Here is a 22,404-nt window from a genome sequence, read left to right as displayed (position 1 = left end):
TGAACTGTTGCAGAGGTGACCAGTGGAAAAGTTAAAAAGCACTGTAGCTTTAAGAGAGTCGAAAGTTATTAGTTTAGGAACGGGGCTGCTTAAAGGAAAAGCCACCCAAGTATGGCCCAGGGTTCAGGGGGATACTTTGTCTGTGTCCACTGCACCAAATTCCTGAGCCATGACAAGTGGAGTTCAGTCCCTTGGTGAGGAGACTAGAAAGTGCATCCAGAATTGATGGATGCGTGTTTATGAAGGGGGTTCAGGAACAGTAGATGGAGGTTTCCTATTAAACAGGAAGATGGTAGAACTTATGATCTGCTAGAGTTCCCCTCATACACCAGTCTATATAAATTCTACATGGGCTGTATAAGCACTTCATTTTTTTGCTGACTGAAATAATAAGATTCAAACCTCAGCTGAAGCTTTCTCCCCAAGCCTAGCAGTTCCTAAGGTTTCCCCTGCAAGACCACCCTGCCTCTGACCCTAGTATCCCCTAACCAGAGTGGGACTTCCATCTCTCTTATCTCCTGGTGGTGTTAACAAGCCATCCTTGCCCCAGTGAATCAGAAGAACTTATTCAACAACTTTATGCAAGGTTTCTAACTCCCATGAATGGTAGGTCCACAGAAGAGCCCTCCTGGCATTCTAGATCATGCCATCCTGTTACAGTGCCCCAACCAAAGCCATGGTACAGAAGGAGATATGCTGATTCCCCAACATGCTCAAGCAGTCTACATACTGTCCTAATTTAAAACAAAGTAGGTCATATGACACCCGAATATGCCCACAAGGTATCACACTAGCATTGATAGAGCCCCTTCTGTCTAGGGGCCTCTGTGACTGCTGGTATGAGAGCATTGTCTGACGTGGCCTTGTGCAGCAAGCGGGTATTGTTACTGTCCTCTTGATAAAGGTCCTCTCCTGAAACTGAATCCTTTGTGAATGATCACTTTGTCCAAAAAGAGTGGGCATTCTGATCCAAAGACCAAAGATCTATCCAAACCTCTGGGACCATCAACAGTTTCACAGGTAACTCCAAGTACAGCTTTCCAGCTGCACCCCAGAAGCACACAGGGGTGTGAACAAAAACCTTGTAGCATTTCAGAACCTTAAAACATGTTCAGTTACAGAAATGGGCAAAGGTCGGGCATTGTGCAGAGGGAAGGTTCCTATTTCTCCCTTACAGACTTTGTCATCCCTGATTTCCTCTAGATAACTTGAAGTTTGAGCTGCCCCTTCCTACATGCTCCTTACTGCTGGAATCAGAATTGTTAGAGAAAATGTTGATAAATTACCTCGATCTGAATTATATTTGGCTAGTAAGTGGCAGGTGGGTTTAATTGAAAAATGCATTTCTACTTTGATAAGTTACTGTAAAAATGGTACCGGGGTTTTTAGATCTTTTGATTTCTGTATCAAAAAGTCTGAGTTACAAGTAAAAATATGTGGGGTTTCTCTGAATGCCAGCCAGGCACACTGTGTGTGGGCTCCGAAAATCAAACTGAGTTCTTTCCATCTTACTCATTATCACCAATAGTAAAGGTTCAATTACACCCGTGCAGCTTACACAGTCATAACTGTGCAAATCCAACGACTTCTATGGGGTGTAACTGATTGGAACTTGGTAAAGAGTTCTGCTGGTGATACACAGCATGTAACACAATCCTTCCCTCATTCTTTCTAAGGTGGGTTATCTCTGTAGGGTGCAAAGAGTTGTAAGAAGTTATTTTAGTCATTAAAGTCAGTAGAGACGACTTTGAACTCACAAAGGGAGCAGATCTGTTGAGGAAGAAGGTGCTATTTTTACATAGTCACTTTTCACAGTAAAGCTGGTCTTTAAAACACTGACTCAAAGTTGGAGTCTCTTATCAGTAAGAAATGTACACATTCTGACTTCCTTCCCCCCCCCCCCCCATATAATTATTTACTGTTACCTTTCATCCTTTTCTAATCACAGTGTTATAATTAAGGATTGGAGAGCTCTGGACAAGATCATCTAAATTTAAACTCCAGATAAATTTACAGGGTGAAGTGTTAATTTCAGCAGACGTAAACCCAGCTGGCATTTTAAAATTCTGATTTGATTCCATATCAAAAGAAACTGGAAAGCTTTTTACCTGCCAGGACCTAATTTCAGAGCTCGTTGTTTTGCATACTAATGCAAACACCGAAACCAGAACTAGGAACTGCTTTCCTTACCTGTTTTAGGATTTTGCAAGTGATATCGGCATAACAGAGAATCCTAAACCCAGAGGTACTGGGGTCATAAGGCTAGGAACTGGAAACCTTTGAGTTCTAATCCTTGCTCTGATGCTAACTTGGCCAAATGGTACAAGTGCTGAGTGTTTTCAACTCCTTTTTATTATTGTAACAAGTTCATTACACAAATCTGCCTCATTCTCTGTCTGATGTGTGAATTGATTAAAGTAAGGGTTAGGTTGTGTGGAAACAGTAATATGTTATCTTAGAATACAAGACAATGTTGTAACTCTGTCCCTTTATTTATAGAGGCTAACGTTGCACGAGCAACAAACTTTGAAACCTGAAAGTTCTTTAAATGTGGTCTTGTTGTATGGAATTATTAGGTTTCCAACCCACTGATTTATGTTAGTCTCTTCTCTATGCAACCTGATTGGCCTTCAACATCCAACTTTCCTTCTATTTACATTCTCTGTTGCTCTTCAACTTACTCTCTGCATTTGCTGCAACTTACAGAAGGCCTTGGGGCAAAATGTCATGTCTGCTCCTAGTCTTCTTTATCTGTAATGCTCTTTCATTGGCCCCTTTCTGTTGTGGAGCTACATTCTGACACAGTGCTGAGGGTGTTTCCAGATTAATATGAAAGCAGTCAGTATTAGGGGGAGAAATAAAGTGAGAGAGCCTGAAATGCCTAGAACCATATAGAAGCCCCTGGAGATAAGATCACTAGATACGATCTGTCAAATCAGAATTTTTTTAGAAAACTCTTATGCACTATTGTCCCATGGCTACCACTTCCATTCTGGTGGAGTTCCTGGCCACCTTTATACTGATGGATCTGAAATCATGGCATCTCTCCACCCCTTGCCCTCCCCCACTCTGTTCAGTTTCACTGTCATTCTGGCTGCCCAGCTCCAACTCTAGTTAAATATAGAAATATATAGATAAACATAAATAAACAAATAAATATAGAAATGTCTGCTCTCCTTCCCTTCTCTATCATACCCAAACCTCCTCTGTCCTACCTGCCACCCACACTTGCAACCTTGGTGAACGTGCTTCCCACTCCGTCTGTACCAAAAATAGCCGCTAAAATAACATTCTTCTCCCACTTGTTAGCCAATACATGTATGTTAGGTGTAGTATAGGCTACTTTAATAGGTTTTATATATACAGTTCTTATATATATATGTGTGTGTGTGTGTGTGTGTGTGTCATAGGTGCCGACTCCATGCGTGCTCCAGGGCTGGAGCACCCACAAGAAAAAAACAGTGGGTGCGCAGCACCTACCAGCAGCCCCGCTCATCAGCTCCTGCCCCTCCCTCCCAGTGCCGCCATTCCACCACAATCAGCTGTTCAGCGGCGTGCAGGAGGTGCTGGGGATGAAGGGGGAAAAGAGGGGGCAGGAAGAGGTGGGGAAGAGACAGGGCTGGGGTGGGAGCTTAGGAGAAGGGGTGGAATGGGGGCAGGGGTCTGGGGCAGAGCGGGGGTTCAAGCACCCCCCAGGAACTCAGGAAGTTGGCGCCTCTGGTGTGTGTGTGTGCTGGGAAGTTTTGTTAACTGAACGTATTATGCTTTCTCCACCACAATTTTGTTCATGCATGTCAAGTATCCCACAAGCTGAAGTCTGCTTTTGCATGATAAAATAGGAAGCCTGTCAAGATACATGAATGGCACATCCTAGCACAAGTTGGGATGTACCTTTACCCCCCCATTGGTTTGGAAGGTAGTCTCCAAAACGGAGCTAAGTACAGAACAAAGCAACAAGTTGAGGAACTGTTATGAACTGGATGTTCATAGTGAATGTTAGTGACATGTAAAGAGTTTTGTAACTTTCAAAATCATACTATAAATATTATAGTATTATAATATTGTAGCTGAAATGTATATCTTTGAAGCATACCTTCTGTGTAAGGTGAACATGCTGCTAGATACGAATTGCTTCCTGAAAGGAAGGCAAGTATGTCCCCTTTTCATAGTATACCAGTTTGTTGTAGACAATAAATTTGGGTAAGTTGGTTATTTGATCTCTTGAAAGTTTTTAAGAATGACCCATGAGTGTAGTTAAACAGTCGGCTATACCTTTGAGTCAGTACACTGCTCCCAATCATGTTACTCCCTACTTCCTAAAGGTCATCCTTCTTTGAACTTGCTTCTTCCATTAGAAGAATTGGTATTAACTTACTCCAGGAAGAAGTGCATTAGAAAAGACAAAAAGAACAGGAGGACTTGTGGCACCTTAGAGACTAATAAATTTATTTGAGCATAAGCTTTCGTGAGCTACAGCCCACTTCATCGGAAGCATAGAATGGAACATATAGTAAGAAGATATATATATATATATATATATATATATATATATATATATATATATATATATATATATATATATATACATATACATACACATACATACAGAGAAGGTGGAAGTTGCCATACAAACTGTAAGAGGCTAATTAATTAAGATGAGCTATTATCAGCAGGAGAAAAAAAAAGAAAAGACAGGTTCAAAAGTCATCTGCACCACTTTGCAATTAGACCATAATCTGGGAAACAGGCACATTCTGTGTGAATTGTATTGTTCATTCATTTATATTTGTTTAGATGGTCTGATGTGGCCACACGGTGAATAGGGAATGGAACTGGCCAGTAGAGGTGACTGGAGTGGGAAGTATGTAATTCATTGTCTTAGGCTAATATAGCTGATTACTCCTCCCAGTGCAAGAGAACAGCACCAGTGGAATTGTGTTTCGAGAGGGAGAGAGAGACAAACATCCAATTGGCTGGAATATTGGATATTTTGAACCACCATGAGGTATTTAAAGGATTTGGTGAGCTTCAATCCCTCTACAGATCTCCATAGTCCATTCAGGAATGTGTTGTAATGAATTGCATGCTGCAAATGTGAGTTATTACACAAATCACTCACTCGTAACTGGAACCAGAACTCCACTGCTTTAGCTTTAAAAAACACAGACTCCTACCCTTTGAGCTGAAGGAGAACTCCTTTCTAGTGCTGGTAGTAGGTCCTTTATCCTGTCTGTGGGTTAGCCACTAGAGGGCAAACTCATGCATTCACCTGTACACACAAACCCAGTGTATTAGAGCAGGCCAGCCATCTGCACTGCGGCCATCACAGCTGGGTCTTACTGAGCGTGCACAGGGATCTGTGCTAATAGCAGGCAGAGTTGCTGGCATGGATCCACTGCCAAGACCATTGCTTCCACGTTTTTAATGTTACTTCACAATTAATGGAAATGGTAGTGCAGCATTACCTGCTGTTTGCATTACATTGAGCACTAGGCTTTCTGACTAACTAATCCAACCTGCATTGCATTTGTTGCCAATTGAATAGGATTCAGAAGCTTTATATTAAGTTGTCAAAGTGTAATTTTTTCCAAAACATTCCCTTTGGGTTTCCAACTGATATTCTCTTCCATGTACATAATATCAAATTAACATGTGCAGATTTCACCTAATATTATCAGAAATCATTATGTGGATGGCGTAAATTCCCAAGGTAGTGCATATGAAAATAACTATCATCCATCTCCCATTAACATTAAGAGCACTTATATAAGTTATTCCCCATGCATTGTGATTTTTTTAAACTGATTTTCATTTTTAAGATCTTCAGACTTTAAAACGCCTGTGAAATAGCCATTTAACGCTCAGAATAAAAGTCTCTGGTGTCTGTGTATGCCTTATATATGACTACTCAATCTGTCATGATGATTTGACTTAATTACAGTCATCCCACTGTTTCTTTTTTCATGATAAAGTACCTCTGAGAGGTCAGTTTGCTTCTTTTTGGTTCTTGCAGCCAGCAAAGGTAACAGACATGATAACAGAATATCCAGTCCATTGGACATACTGTAGTGAGACGGACTGATCTCACTTTAACTAGAGGAAGCGAGAACTAACTCATTTGGAATCAGCTGAGTTACTCCAGAATTACAGCCATCTGAATAAAATTAGCCTCTGGCCCCAAGGAACATTTAACCCTTTACGTTTCGAGTTCTACTATCTTGCTGTCCCTTTGTGTGATGGGGTGTACAAACCCCAAACTGAGCAACAAGGGGTTAAGGATCTTCTCTGGGCTCAGCCAGCCTTGCCCCATAACACTTGCAGCTACTGGAGGAGGAATTACAAGGCAGGGGAGCAGCTCATTTGGTGGCAGCCCAGGGAAGAGAGTTGACCTGCTACCACCAGCTCTAAGGGGGGGATGACCTGAGGGAAGGCAGAATCTCTCCCTAAACAACTGCCCAAAGGCCTCTGGGCCCTGAGGGAAGGGAGATGCTGCTGCAGAGACAGCCTGAGAGAGAAGCACTCCCTCTCATATGAATTCTGGACTTGATTGATCCCCTTTATTTTTGCTTTGACTACCTCAGCAGGAGAAAGCCCTTGGACTGAGCTGGCCCAGGAGGCTGGCCATACCATCGGAAGAGGCAGTTGCCATGTTGCCACCAGGAGTTGCCTTGCAGTGAGCAGATGACCATCATGCTGCCTTACCCCAGACAGCAACCTTGGAACAATTTCAGGGAGGTGGTACAAAGTGGCCTAGGGAGAGCCACCTGAAGCATCCCTGGCTACCAGCACACTGATATCTCTCAAAGGGCCCTCGGTCAGAGTGTAGTGGGGTGGGAGGGACCAGGCTTCCCTACAACCCCCCCCCCGCATGTCACCGGACTAAGCCCTAACCACTGGAGGAGCTCTTCCCTACCAACCAACCCGAGTGAGGGCTGTCACACTACAGTCAACTGGGAGTGGTAGTTTGAGTAACAGTTCTCTTTGCTCCTGCTCCAACTACCTCCTACCATTTGAATGGCTGGGTGAAAGAGCTAAGTGGAGAGGAATAGAACAAGAAGTGTTAGGATTAGGAACGGGCAAATGCAAATGCATTTTACCAGATGTTGAATACACTTGAGCCTAGAGAGTTGGAAACTGAGCTTCAGACTCCAGCTTTGTGCGGCATATGGTCCACTCGGCATATGGTCCATTTGACACAGATCAGGTTTATTTCCTGATGGAGAACTCATGTTTGCTGTTGTTATTTCAAAATCCTGGGATTATCTCCTGGGATCAAAAGACACTTTCCCTGCTTTGGCAGGTAGAAGTAATATGAGAATTGTTGCCTCTTAAGATTTTCAGCTCATATAAATCAGTTGCTGGACATTAGGGAGCCATTCCTGAATAAGGCCTGGTTTACACTTAAAAATTAGATTGTGTCAGAGCTGGGGTGTGGGTGGCCTGGCCTACAGGTTGGCATTAGGTGCAAGCTGAGTATCCAGGGGCCAGGAGCTAATTACCAGGAATCAGGCCAAGTTGGAACTCCAGGAGATCAGAATCAAGAGACAAACCGGAGGACGAAGAAGAGGAGTTGGTTACCAAGAGTCAGGCTGAGTGAGGATACCAGGAGGTCTGGAGCACAAGGCACAAATAGGTAACCAGCAGTCAATGGCAGAATGAAGCCCAGTTGTACAGACATCTCTGTGTGTCCTCCTCTGGCTTAAAGAGAGGCTGAGGCCCAATCAGGAGCCTTTGATCTCTCCCAGTCGGACCCTGCTCCAAGCTGCTGTCTGTGAACTGCTGTGTGGAGGATTGGTGTGTGATGACTCCCAGGACCTGCAGACCTGGGTTCAAGACCTACGGGGCCTGACATCATTCCCTTCACAGGGGCTCCCTCCAGTGGCTGTGGGTTTAGGCTTCTTTGGGTAGTACTCATGAAAGACTTGTGCTTGAGCAGGTGCGTGTGGACATTTGCCACTGATTCCCACATACACTCCTCAGGGCCATAGCCTTCCAAGTAAATCAGGTATAAAATTTACACCACCAGCATTTAGAATCCAAGATCTCATGCATGACATATTCTTCACGGAGGTAGGGGAGGTGGTTGGATCCTATGTGGAAATGAATTCTTGGTATAGGGTTTCAGGAGGAATATGTGGAATACTGGGTAGGTCTTGAGAGATTGGGATAGGTGTGATTCAGTGGTTATTGGGTTAACATGGAAACAGATTCAAGAAAGGCCAATGAACTGGAAGTTCATCTTATGTGAGAGTCTGTTCATGCGGAGGTGCTGCGTCAAGAGCCACACCTTTTGTTCCACTGAATAGGTGGGACCTAGTTGCAATATTGCTCTGCATGTTGCTTTATAGTTGACTTTGTTTTTTTCCAGGTGGTTCCTTACTTCTTCCTGGATGTGATGAATGCCCACGTGGTTGGATGAGGAAAGGTCATAGGTAACTGTGCGTGGAATCGGGGTGGCAAAGAGGGGCTTTTCCCATGGAAGCATAACGTGCATTATTGTTTGCAAACTCCACATGGAGTAATAACGGGAACCAATCCACCTGATGGTAGTTAATATAACATTGTAAGTATTGCTCTAAAATTTGATTGATCCTTTCTGTCTGGCCACTGGAGTGGGTGGTAAGTGGAGAAGTGTGTCTGGGCCCCCAGAAGACATAGGGCCTTGTGCCAGAATCAAGCTGTAAATTGTAACCCTGAGTTGGAGGTGATGCAATACAGTAGGGCATGAAGATGAGCCACATGGCTAATCCATAGTTTGGCTGTCTCTTCAACAGAAGGAGCTTCATGATAAAAACTTATGCAATAATGGCCCAGGATGGAGTGTCTAGAGGTTGGAGTAGACTTCAGGGTCTGTGTTGTGATGTCTTGGCTGTTGCATCTATGAAGTTGTCAGTAGTTCCTAAATTAACAAGAGCCTGTTGACTGGAATCCATTGGTTCACCTAAGGAATGTACAGCTGAACAGATACCTGAAACTGAGGGACCTCTTGACAGGTTGCAGGACATGTCCCAGTCAGGACTGATATGTGGGGGAACTTCTTTCCTTCTGAGCCCGGGCCCATCCCCCTTTGTGGGACTGGGTTGCTACATTTCGCAGACCCTTTGGGGCTCACATGGGACAGACAGAAATAGAGGCCTGACTGCCTGCAATAGAAGCACAGGTGGAGCTGATGGGGACATTCTCTTTCCTCAGGGGAGAGTCACTGACAGGCCATATCCACCTGCATTGGTTTGGTGGGAAATGCAGACTGTCAAGGGAACAACATGCTGATAGGGGGGTTGCAAGGAACCCCATTTTTCTAGCCTTCTTTCATGCAGTCGGTTAGTTATATGAATGGCGAGATCTGTGAAGGCATTTAAACTTGTGAGCATCTCTACATAGGCCATCTCTTTGATTATTTCTTCCTGCAGCCCCCAACAAAACTGATACAGTTGTGCTGCCTCATTCCATCCAGCATCTACTGTGACATGGCAAAAGTGTGCCGCATAGTAAGCCACCATATCCTGCCCCTGCCAGAGTCTCCTCAGAGCAGCCTTGGCTGTTTGAGCTTGGTGCGGATCATTAATATTACCGACATGGACTGGAGGAAAGGATTCCAGTTCAATAGTACCAGGCTACCCGTCTCCAGCAGGGGAGCCCACTCTAGTGCTTCTCCCACTAGCAGGCTGATGGCATGTCAGAACAGGAAGAGACATTAGTTAATGAAGCCTCAGAACTACTGGCGGGACCCATTAAAACGTTCTGGCAGGGGAATGTTTACACCCTAATCAGGGCGGGGCACATCAAGCTAGGCCCGAAGTATGATGTTTTCTGCATGGTCTACTTGTTCCTGGAGTAGCTGACTCATCATGGTTAGCTGCATGACCCAATCCAGCAGGGCTTGATTAGCTGACTGAAGGCAGATGGCCCATTCAGGTGAGTCCAGTGCTTCCAGAGGCAGTAGCTGGGCTGTTGGGTCAATTCCTCTCACACCAGGCCCATTCATATGGGTTACAGTGGTCTGTCCAAACTATCAGGGCTGGGGCATGGGCCTCCTAGCTAGAGGTTAGCATCAGATGCAAGGGTCAAAAGTCCACGGGTTAGGGGACAATTACCAGGAATCAGGCCAAGCTGGAACACCAGATCAGAATCAAGAAACAAACCAGAAGGCAGGGATCAGGAGTCAATTACCAAGAGTCAGGCTGAGTTGGGATACCAGGAGGTCAGGATAAAAAGGTAGGAACAGGTAAACACCAGACCAGCAGTCCATTGCAGGGTGGAGCACATTTGTTCTGACAATTTCTTGTTTCCTTCTCTAGCTTAAATAGAGGCTCCGGCCCATTCAGGAGCCTTGGGTCTCTCCCAATCAGAGTGTAGGGGTGGACTTGTGCCCAAGTTGGACTTCATGGACCCCAGTCCAAGCTGCTATCTGTGAGCTGCCAGGTGGAAGACTTGTGTGTGATGACTCCCAGAACCCCCATGGACCCGTATTCAAGACCCATGGGGCCTGATACATTGACCTAGCTATGTCACTCAGGGCTGTGAAAAAATGTTACATCTTGATCACCATAGTTAGGTTGACCTATTCCCAGTGTAAATGCAGCTAGGTCAACAGAAGACAACTTCTGTCAACCTAACTACCACCAGTTAGAGAGGTGGATTAACTAGATTGATGGAAAAAAACTCTTCCATCGATGTTGGAAACATCTATGCTACAGCAACATAATTGTGCTACTGTAGCAGCTGTAGTGTAAACATGGTGGAAGGGAGAGCAAAAGAGCAGAAAGACATTGAGCCAACCCACAGCAGCAATCCCCCATACTAGTGGGATCCCTGGGTGAGGGCTAGTTTAGCTTGCAATAAGATTGATGTGTGGTACTGTGAAGGCAATTCAGGACCCTGCAGCATTGCCTAGTGGATAGATCACTGAACTGGTAGTCAGAGTTCTATTCCTGGATCTACCACTGATGATGTTTTTCTTATTACCATAGCTAGGAGCCCTAGTCATGGATCAGAATCTCATGATGCTAGGCACTGTACAAACACAGAATCAAAAGACAGCCCTTACCTCAGAGAGCTTGCAATGTAAGTGTAAAACAAGAGATGATGGATGGATACAGACAGATCAGTGGGAGAATATGCGGAAACAATGAGAATGTTAGTCGGCATGATGGGCAGTGGTCTCAGCACACCTGTGGCCTAAATATTTTCAAGCTTTTTATAGGCCTCATGACTGTATGGAGAAGAAACTGTCTCGCATGTGTTTGTACGTGGGGGGCCCTGATCTTGATTGTGGTGCTAGATGATTTAGTAATACAAAAACATATTGGCCATTAATTTAATAAAAAATCTGGCAATATTATTTGTTTATATGAAATGTTCACTATTGCCAAGCTGAAAGCCCAAGATTTCTCCCAGTGGTGCTATGGCTAGAAATATATCTACTGGAATAAATGAATGTATTACAATGCCAATATCATAATGTAGAACAGAAGCTTTAACTTCTCTCAGAAAGTCAATAACTGTAGTATTTCTTGGAAGCCTACATTTAGCTTCCAAAAACAATCGCAGATCTACTGGTAGCGGAAAACTTTTCCATACCTCAGTCCCCACACAAAGATTATTTATTTGTTTTATGTTAATTGGGAGAAAACAACAAAGGCCTTTCCTGCAATAATGCTTCCTGACGGAATAGACAGTAGGCATTTAGTTCCTAGAGAAGCTTCAGCAGCCTCTTGTAGCTCAGATAGACACATGGTTCTCTTTGTGGATACTTTACTTTTGTGAGTTTTCTTTTGTGAAGGAGTAGTGAGAGAGATTGCAGACAGGAAATGAGAGAGTAGTGCAACATGGTGCCTCCTGCGACGTTGTGACAGATTTTTGTTACCAATCTGCCTGAAGCGTCAGGTGACCAGTTTGAGGCCACAGGATTGTTAAGGGAGAAGATGACGTAATACGCCAAGTGTATAAATTTTAAACTTTATTGATAAAATAATAAAATAACAGCGGAGAGTGCTGGGGGGTGGTGGTGTCCCCACGTCACTCAGAGGAAGGAAGAAAGTGTTAGTGCCCCAAGCCCTAACCCATTTTCATACTCACACACGCACTACCCAAGGCTGGCCAGGCCTGGGTGTAACATAAGAAGAAGAGGGGGAAGGGTGGATGGGAGTTTTGTCCTGTATGCACAGGTTGTCCAGGTCCGCTGTGATCTCCAAGTTGCTCCAGCTCTCAGGAGGGTTTTAAGTCCCAGGCGCCTTGGGGGGGGGGGGTCCTTCATTCAGGGACCTCTGCTCCCGGTGCCCTCTGCACCAGTCCAAACCGGCTTTCCATGGTGTCTTCAGTTTTCTCAAAATGGATGCAAAGGCTCGGCTCCCCCTCTTGCCGTCTCGCCGGTGTTTTCAATCTCTGCAGTCTTAGACCTTGTTTTCTTCTTTGCTGGCCTCGCTGCCTTGCAGGTCTGTGCAGTTGGGTTTTTCTTTCTCTTGGCTGCTTGGGCACATTCACGCCCCCATCTTTCTCAGGTGTCAGCCAAGTCTCGGCTGTGAACAGCATCCTTGGGCTGGGGCCAGCGTCTTATTGTTGGACTGAGCTTGCTAGCTGCAGTGTTGAGTTAACCCATTATCTGCTCTCTTTCTCCTTCCCCCTTTGGCCTCTTGCAGCCTGCAAAAGAATCTTTCACTCTTCACTCACACCTTTGACCCTCCCCAAAATGCTTTGCAATGCTTGCAACAGTGTTAGCAACATGCAGTGCTGATCTGTCTTCCCCAGGGGAACCCCTGAGGTTGTGACAACATGCCTCCTGAAGGCAATGGGAGATGAGGGTACGCAGCTGCTTGCAGGATTGGGCTAAAGAGGGATGGGTTGCAGTGTTCTAAACAGTGAACTGAGAGTGGAACCCATGAGTTCTAATCTGAGTTTTGACATTGACTCTGTCCCTGGCTTTGGACAAGTCACTTAGTGAGCCAAATTCACTGATGTGCTGCATCTGCTCTGAATCTTTCCACTGATGCAAAACAGCTGTAAACATGTCTTAACTGGCTAGCTACACTGGATGTATAGCTGTTTTGTATTGTCAGAGCAGCACAAATCTGGCCCAATATCTCTGTCTTGGTTTCCCATCAATAAAATGGGCAAAATCTTTTCTACCTCACCGGGGTAGAACTAGTTAATGCTTGTAAAGGGGAAAAGCATGATATAAATGTTGTTAATAATTTGTTATTACCTATAACCACTCCCAGATAAAACAGGAATTCAGAATACTCTTATGGCAAGCATCACCAAGTGGCACTGTTATACATAATCTTCCAAGTTCTTTTTCACAGCATGTGAGCAAATGTTCAGTTTTGGGAAGATATGCTGTAGTGTTGTTAGTTTTTGGTTATCCAAGATTCTGTGGAGAGGCAATGATCCTTGAAGAGGAAGTTGTACAAGCAGAAGGACAGTTTGATGTCTGACTTTGTTTCTGATTAGAATCAATTCTTGAAGTAGAGTTGCTGTCTGGAAGTGAGGTGTTGGGCTGAAATTACGGAAATAAGGGCCTGCCCTGCATGTGGTTTGACCACCTGTTTCAGGGCTGGTGTATATGTGTAAGTAAAACGAATTATGGTAAGCATATACCCAGACTCTGCATCACTGTCTTCTCCTCCACTGGAAAGCCAGCCTACACGGGCCCAGACACCTACCACCATTCAGCAGAAGATTGCCACTGGTGTCAGAACGAGATGCTGGTGCTAGAAGAAAGGGCAATAATATTATTTCCTGCTATTCCCTTCTGGATATGAATGAAAGTAAGACATCCAGTAAGGCCTCAATTTTATAAAAAGTAGTGAGTAGTTCCAGCACAGTCAATGCTTAAATTTAGGCAGGGTTTTAAGTCTTTGCAGGACCAGGGACTGCACTATGTTGTAAGCACATGATGCACTTTGGTTAGTGCATTGCCGTGTACCATTGTGACAGATGGTATCACACATACCAGTATGTCTAATGTAACATTGCAGAGCGTCAGGCACTCTTCAGTGATGCCCATCTGAAAAATAAATATTGCTTTAAAAACTATTAATTATGAATGTGGGCAGCACAATAACATGAGCCTGGCTGCAGGTTGGTGCGTACACTGTGTACTTCAGAGGAGCCCAGTTGGTGCCTCTCCATTAAATGGCATTCACAGCCAGCAGATGGCTATATGCCCACTTGCCCTTGGAAATGCAAAGGGTGTGTGTGCTGGAAGAGGGTAAAACACAGTGGTTGTTTGCTGAAATTTCTATTCTGGTGTAGAAAAGACCTAATGAGAGAATTTCAGCAAATAAATACATTTGAGATGGCAATTAGCAGTGAAAAGCAACAGGAAACCCTGTAACAATATGTCATTCAGATCTCAAGTTTATGAGGCCAGCTACTTGCACCTTGCATGAAATGTCAGTGAAAACCCCATGTTTCCAGAACAAGTTGACCTAAAGGAGAGAATTAGATGGGAGAGGTCCTAACGCAAGATTTTCCAAAAAAGTTTATGAACAGATGAAGAAAAGAATTGTAAAAATTAATAATTATAGCTTAGGGCATAAGCCTTTAAAGCTTCATTAAAGTGAACCAGGAATCTAAAAGAAGGGAAAAAAACTAAAAGTAGGACATTGATTTGTCTCTTTCTGTGTGTATATATACATACATATTGTAATAATGGTGTGACACACAACATTGTTAGTAAGAGACCTCATTTTGCCTGGACACACTTGTTTTACTGTCAGGGTCAGAGTTGCAGAAGTTTAAAAAACCAGTCACGTGACTATGATCAATATCCACTTTCTCCAGTGATTGCTTTTACATCTTCCCTTCAAATAAATCAAATTAAAAAAAATTTCAATCAAAAATAACAACTACAAACAAACACAACCAATTAGTGCAGGATACAAAATGGAGATGTCAGGGCAAATGATGCACAGAAGCTCAAGTAACTTGCCCCAACTCATTCAGTGAATCTGGCAGAACTGGGATTACACTGCTGTGCTCTTAAATGCCAAGTCCCCTGCTCTTACCCTTTCTTTTCCATAAATGTCTTTCTTTCAGATATTGTTTTCAGATATCTATTTCCTGCTCACAGTTTTAAGGCATTTCAGCACATCTCATATTTTTCTCATATTTTCCCCTTCTTCCTCACTTTGTTGCCGTCATCAGTAGGTCTGCACTCGAACCCATGGTTTATTTTAATGTTATATATTTTCGGGGGGGAATATAGCATCATCCATTGTCTGTGTCTTCTCAAATACTTTTGCAGAATGCTCTGAAAATGGCCACCTGTCTTATTTGCTTCATCCTGCTTCCTTTGAACTCTGTGACTGAAGCCAAAAAAGTGCAAATTTGAGTGAAAAAAACCCGGGGGTGGGGAATATTGACTTTAGTAAACAAAGAAAAATGACGAAGTAGTATTTGAAGGTCAAGTGAACTTGTAAAGTACTCTAACCCAGTTATGTTTTATGATTCTGGTGATATAGTTGCAAAAAGTTGAGCCCTAAATGAATGACAGATCAATAAATCATTACCTGTCATCCTGCCTAGATTCATTTCAGGAAAATTGTAGTGCAGAAACAGGGGATCTGTAGGATCCATGGAGAAATTAAATTGGATTCTACTTCTTTTGACAAGTTGGGTACATTAATCAAGACTAATTATTGCTTTTAGCTACAATACTTGCATTTTACCAATGTCATCACTGTGTCATGGATCATAAAATGACTTTAACCTTAAAAGAGAAGCTGATGCATATGATATTTCCAGAAAGGAAAAAGATACCAAAATATGGAAAGTATTTGCATGTGTTCTTATCTCATGCACCTCAGTAAAATTATAATTTGAGAGGTGGAAAGTGTAGCTTGTAACCCAGTGACATCAAGTTAGTTGGAAAGAATCTGCTCATAGTCTTTCACGTGGACACAAAAGCTGCAACTAGATTCTCACTAGTATTTATCAAAGGAGACTGTGCCAGGCTGTGGAAGACACTTAAAAAAATGGTGGTTCAGGTGATCTTCAGTGGGATTCTGACTGTCCCTAGAGGAGGAGAGTGAAGGCAAGACAAGATTATGAAGCTCAACAGATGCAGTGGTGCTATAAGGAGGGCTTTGGGGTGTTTGACCATGGGAGGCATTCATGGACAGAGGACTGTTCCCATGGAATGGACTCCATCTGAATAGGGAAGGAAATAGACTTCTGGGATGGAGGCTGGCACAACTGATTAAAAGAGCTTTAACTTAGGAACCCAGGGAAGATGGTTGGGAGATGCTCATGTAATCTCCACTCCTGATTCTAACACTGAGCAGGAGGAAAATCAAGAAAGGATACAGCAAGGGAGAAAGGAACAGCAGTGGGTAGAAGAATGGACATTAAAGAGGAAAGACAGTGCCGATACCAATGAAGCTAAAAGTCAAGTATTCAATACTGGAAGTAGAATGACTATACCTAATTGGGCAAGGAACCTGGGAGAAGCAGAGCAGAAACAACTAAGATGTTTATGTGCCAATGCAAGGAGCTTGGGTAACAAAATGATAACAGGAAGTGAAACCAGATATTACAGGGATAAATGAAACATGGTGAAATAATAGTCATGACTGGAGTACAAGTATTGAAGGGTATGTGCTGTTCCAGAAAGACAGAAATAAAGGTAAAGGTTGTGGAGTATCATTGTATATTAATGATGGGGTAGACTGTAAGGAAATTAGAAGTGATGGAATGGATAAGACAGAGTCTGTTTGGGCCAAAATCACTTTGGGGAAGAAAGCTATTAGAGGTTTTCCTGGGATAGTGCTTGGGGTATGCTACAGAGCTTCAGGATCTGATTTGGATATGGATAAAGACCTCTTTAATGTTTTTAATGAAATAAATACTACTGGGAACTGTGTGATTATGGGAGACTTTAATGTCCCAGATATAGATTGGAGGACAAGAGCTACTGATAATAGTAGGGCCTAGATTTTCCTGGATGTGATAGCTGGCAGATTTCTTCACCAGTAGTCACCAAACCAACAAAAGGTGATGCCATTTTAGATCTGGTATTGGTGAGTAGTGAGGACACCATTGAAGAACTGGTTGTAGGGAACAACCTTGGTTCGAGTGATCATGAGCTAGTTCAGTTTAAACTAAATGGAAAGATTAACATAAATAGGTCTGCAGCTAGGCTCCTTGATTTGAAAAGGGCAAACTTTAAACAATTAAAGGAGTTAGTTAGGGAAGTGGACTGGACTGAAGAACAGAAGGCTCTGAATGTGGAGGAGGCTTGGAATTACTTTACTTTAAATCAAAGTTGCAGATGATATCTGAAGCCTGCATCCCAAGCAAGGGGGGAAACATTGTAGGTAAGGGTTGCATACCAAGCTGAATGAGCAAGCATCTCAAACAGGTGATTAAGAGAAAGAAAAAAGCCTTATAAATAAAGAAAGGTGTGATGGATCAGCAAAGAAAGCTACCTCTTGAAGGTCAGAAAGTGTAGGGATAAAGTGAGAACTGCCAAAAGCCAAGCAGAATTGGTCCTTTCAAAGGAAATTAAAACCAATAGTAAAAGGTTCTATGGCCATATAAATAAAAAGAAAACAAGGAAAGAAGAAGTGGGACCACCAAGCACTGAGGATGGGGTGGAGATTAAAGATAATCTAGGCCTGGCCCAAAACCAAAACAAATACGTTGCCACAGTTTTTATTAAGGGTAATGAGAAGCTAAGGGATAATGGCAGGGTGGCTAATGGGAATGAGGATATGGAAGTAGAAATTACCACATCTGACCTGGAAATCAAGATCAGATTAATGGGACTAAATTGGGGGCCTTGGGTAATCTCCATACAAGAATATTAAAGAAACTGGCACATGAAATTGAAAGCCCTACAGCAAGGATTTTTAATGAATCTGTAAACATAGGGTCATACAGTATGACTGAAGAATTGCTAACACAGATCCTATTGTTAAGAAAGGGAAAAAAAGCGATTGAGGAAATGTCAAACCAACAGGCTTGTACTCAATGTTATGCAAGTCTTGGAACATATTTTGAAAAAGAAAGTAGTTAAGGACACAGAGGTAAATGGTAATTGGGATAAAATACAACATGTTTTTACAAAAGGCAGATTGTGCCAGACCAACCTGACCTCGTTCTTTGAGAAGATAAATGATTTTTTACACAAAGGAAATGCAGTAGATCTAATCTACCTCAATTTCAGTATAGCATTTGATACACTTCCACATGGGAAACTCTTAGTTAAATTGGAGAAGATGGGTATTAGCATGAGCGTTGAAAGGTGGGTAAGGAACTGATTAAAGGGGAAGACAACAGGTCATACAGAAAGTTGAACTGTCAGGCTGAGGGGAGGTTACTAGTGGAATTCCTTGAGGATAGTTCTTGGGACCAGTTGTATTTAATATTTTTATTAGCGTGCAAAAATTGGGAGTGTGCTAATAAAATTTTCAGATGAAACAAAGGTGGAAGGTATTGCCAATACAGAGGAGGACTGGAGTAACATACAAGAAGATCTGGAGACCTTGAAAACTGGAGTAATAGAAATGGGATGAAATTTAATACTGCAGCGTGCAAGGATATTCACTTAGGAACTAACAACGAGAAATTTTGCTATAAATTGGGGACTTAGTGACAGATGAGGAGAGATGGGTGTATTGGATGATCAGAGGATGGCTGAGTTGCTAAGGTCAATTGGCCATGCAAAAAGTGAGGTACTGCCAGTAGAGATAGGGAAGTGTTAGTACCAGTGTACAAGGTACTTGTAAGACCTCATCTGGAATATTGTGTGCAGTTCTAGTCTTCCATGTTTAAGAAAGCTGAATTCAAACTGGAAGAGGTGCAGAGAAGGGCTACTAGAATGATCAGAGGAATGGAAAGCCTGCCTTATGAGAGGAGACTTAAAGAGCTTGGCTTGTTTAGCCTAATGAAAAGAAGGCTGTAGGGAGATAGGATTGCTCTCTAAATACATCAGAGGGATAAACACCAGGGAGGGAGAAGAGTTATTTAAGTTAAGCACCCATGTAGACACAGGAACAAATGGATATAAACTGGCCATCAACAAGTTAACCTTGAAATTAGACAAAGGTTTCTAACCATCAGAGGAGGAAAGTTCTGAAACAGCCTTCCAAGCAGTGGGGGCAAAAATCCTAACTTGTTTCAAGACTGATCTTGATAAATTTATGGATGGGATGGCATGACGAGACTGCCTACAATGGCATGTAGTTGATCTGTGACAGCTGGCAGCATCCCAACGGCCAGTGATGGTACACTAGTTGGGGAGGTCTCTGAGTTACTACAGAGAATTCTTTCCCAGGTGACTGGCTGGTGGGTCTTGCCCACATGCTCAGGGTCTAATTTATTACCATATTTGGAATTTTCCCTGGGGTAACATTGGCAGAGACCCTGGGATTTTTTGCCTCTCTCTGCAACATGGGACATGAGTCACTTGGAGGTTTAAACTAAAGTAAATGGTGGATTCTCTGTAATTTGAAGTCTTGAAATCATGATTTGAAGACTTCAGTAACTCAGCCAGAGGTTATGGATCTATTATAGATATGGGTGGGTGGAGTTCGGTGGCATCCAATATGCAGGAGGCCAGACTAGATGATCACGGTGGTCTCTTTTGGCCTTAAAGTCTATCAGTTGATAGTCGTCAAAACTTTTAACTGAGATAATTAAATGGCACTGCTTTAAGTTATTTCAGGCATAGAGAGCCACATCTTATGCCACAAATTCTCCCAATCTAGTCAAAAGGAATTTTGCCTAACTAAGGATAGGGTGACATCTGGAGAAATGTATGTTTTTGATTGTTAATGTATATTTGTAACGATGATTACTGCATTTCCATATATTTATAGACAATCACTATTTCACAAATATTACGTTTATCCATGTTCTGTGTACAGTGCAAACCAGTTTTATATAGATTGAAATATTTGGTGTATCAAATGTTTACATATCAAAGCCTTCAATAAGTCAGGCCAATTATTGTGTTCTCAGCAGCACGGCATCTTCAGCAGTGTCAGTGGTCACTAGTTACTCACGCACTGCGCCCATTCACAGTTTGCCTCTGTCCATAGCCCTGGTTGCATTGATGGATGACCACCCTATGGCAATCTGCATGATGCATATAGTCTGCAGCCACACTGGAGAGTGTCTGGGGTACCAGTGGAGGTGAGATGCCTCTTGAATCAGCTTGCCACTGTCTTCTCAAAGATTCTGGAGACAGCAAGGTAGGTGGTGGGTACTTTGATATCAAGTGGTGACATCTTGAGCATAGGTCAGAGTAGCATTTTTTCTGGGGTGTCCAGTAGAATGCCTCCCATGACAGAGTGCAGGCAGTGCAGGTTAGCATTGCACCAAACTCTACCAGCTCTCAGGAGGAAAAGGTGGTGATACAGACTTTACCTTCAGTACTTCCTTCCTGTGCTATTGGAAGATCGCATTATCATCTAGATTTGTTTTCTCTCGGAGCTGTGAGGCCATCTGAAACGTGCGCAATTTGTTTCCTGTGAACTTAAATAATATGTGTTTCTAAGAGAGGAAGGCATTTGGCTCTATAGCCAGGTGGAGGAGTTCTGGGTTGATTAAGCAGTTTAGAATGCTTCCTCCAAACCTGGCTGCAGGGAAGAAGAGAGACTTGAATCTTAATTCATTGCACCACTTTCTCCTCCTTCCCTATAAACACAGCATGCTACAGCTGAGGAAGCAACAGCTTAATGCCAATCCCAAACATTCAAAATCATAAGTCAGGCCCCCAAAATCATGAAATTTATTTAAAAATCACAAGGTAGGGTTTTTTTGTTTGGTTGGTTTTGTGATTCACTTCTGGTTTTGAGTCTTTAGGGTTCAGGATTTCAATTTTTTTTCTTCATAACCATGAGGGTGAGAAATATACTTTTTTTTTTAAGTGGGAGCTGAAATTTTCCTATGATCACATGGCTCCATAAGCTGGGACTATAAGAAATAATGAACGAACAAACAAACATAACACAGAAATCATGGGAGTGAGCAACTCTGAATGCATCAACAGGACCTGGCTGCCAAACTTTCTCAAAGAAGCAGTTCAAAGTGGGTCACTTCTCTGACCCTGCTCACCCTCTGAATGAGTCCTTGCAAGTGAGGCAGGAGTTCTTAAAAAGAAGTGGGTCAAAAGGGAAATGGATGGGTGATACCCACACATTTCAGATGATTTGAAAGGGCTTTTGAATTCAAAAACTTTCCTTTCGATGCTAAAGGGCCCTATGGATCAGAAATAAACATTAGAAGTCCAAAACAGAACATATCCCCCAAAGCTAATTACTGTCAGTTGGTCATTTTGGCTAATTACCAATAGTTTGTCAGAAAAGCCAATTAATGTATGTAAAGATATTGGTTTTCTGACATACTACCATTAGACTACAAAGCAACACTTCCTGATGTTAATTACCTTAGGATGTTCTTCTGTATTTCATACTTGCCATTGGCTTTATTTCTGATGGTTATAGCCTCTTGGCATTTAAATCCAGACAGTGCGATTAAGGAGAAGTCTATACCTTGTACCTGATGTTTTATTTAATATAGTTCTCCCTTGATTTAGTTTCTCTCTTAATTAAATTAGAAGACCTGACTCAACAGCTTAGCAAATACATCCTTTTATATAGCGATGTGGGCTCTTTCCATAGCTGAAAGAAGGGAATGCAGTACATGACAGCCTTCCTGCTCCATGTATTTGAGGTACTCTGAAAAGAGGTGTCTCCTGAGGGGGGGTGTATTTTGGCTTTTGTATGAGACATTGGGCTTGATTCTCCACGGAGCTGAGCAGAGGTAAGGTGCAGTGGAAAGAGCTGGAGGCTAGGGAGGGTGGAAGGGAAGAAGCTTATCACTGCTCCTTCATTCTCAGCCTGCCCTGACATAAAATTGTAGGGCGGCAGTTTGACTTACACCCTTAGTGTACATTCCGGAGACCGTAAGGCCACAGAGAATCACATGTAACAGACTCATGCTGCCGTTCGCCTCCCCATCCCCTGCCTTCCATTATACCTGCTGGCAACTTTCAGGTGTAGGAGGCAGCAGCGTTGGGTGGCAGAGCTGGCCCAATGGGTGGTGGAGTGTACCTGATAGCCTCCTTCACTGCCCTTTGACTCCACGCTACTCTTCCTAACTCTCTCCTCAAATACCCACAGGCCCCAGAGTAACCTGGGAAGGGGAGTGGTGATTCCTATTTGAATCTGAATGGTGTTTAAGAGACTGGAGCTCTTCCCTGAGACTGGCCAGTTAAAAGGTCTCCAAGCATTAGCTCACTTGGTCTCCTATTGGCCAGGTGCTTGGTGTCTCTCACCCCCCTTTCCAGGTGATGTGTGGCCTTCAGAGAGATTCTGTGTGGAGGGAAGAGTGAGCCATCGTGGAGTCAGTCATGAACCAAGAGGAAGCAGGAATCCTATTGACTTCTCCGCAGCA

The sequence above is a fragment of the Chelonia mydas genome, chromosome 2, assembly GCF_015237465.2.
Source record: "Chelonia mydas isolate rCheMyd1 chromosome 2, rCheMyd1.pri.v2, whole genome shotgun sequence".
Lineage (NCBI taxonomy): Eukaryota > Metazoa > Chordata > Testudines > Cheloniidae > Chelonia > Chelonia mydas.
Note: the sequence above shows the minus strand (reverse complement) of the source record.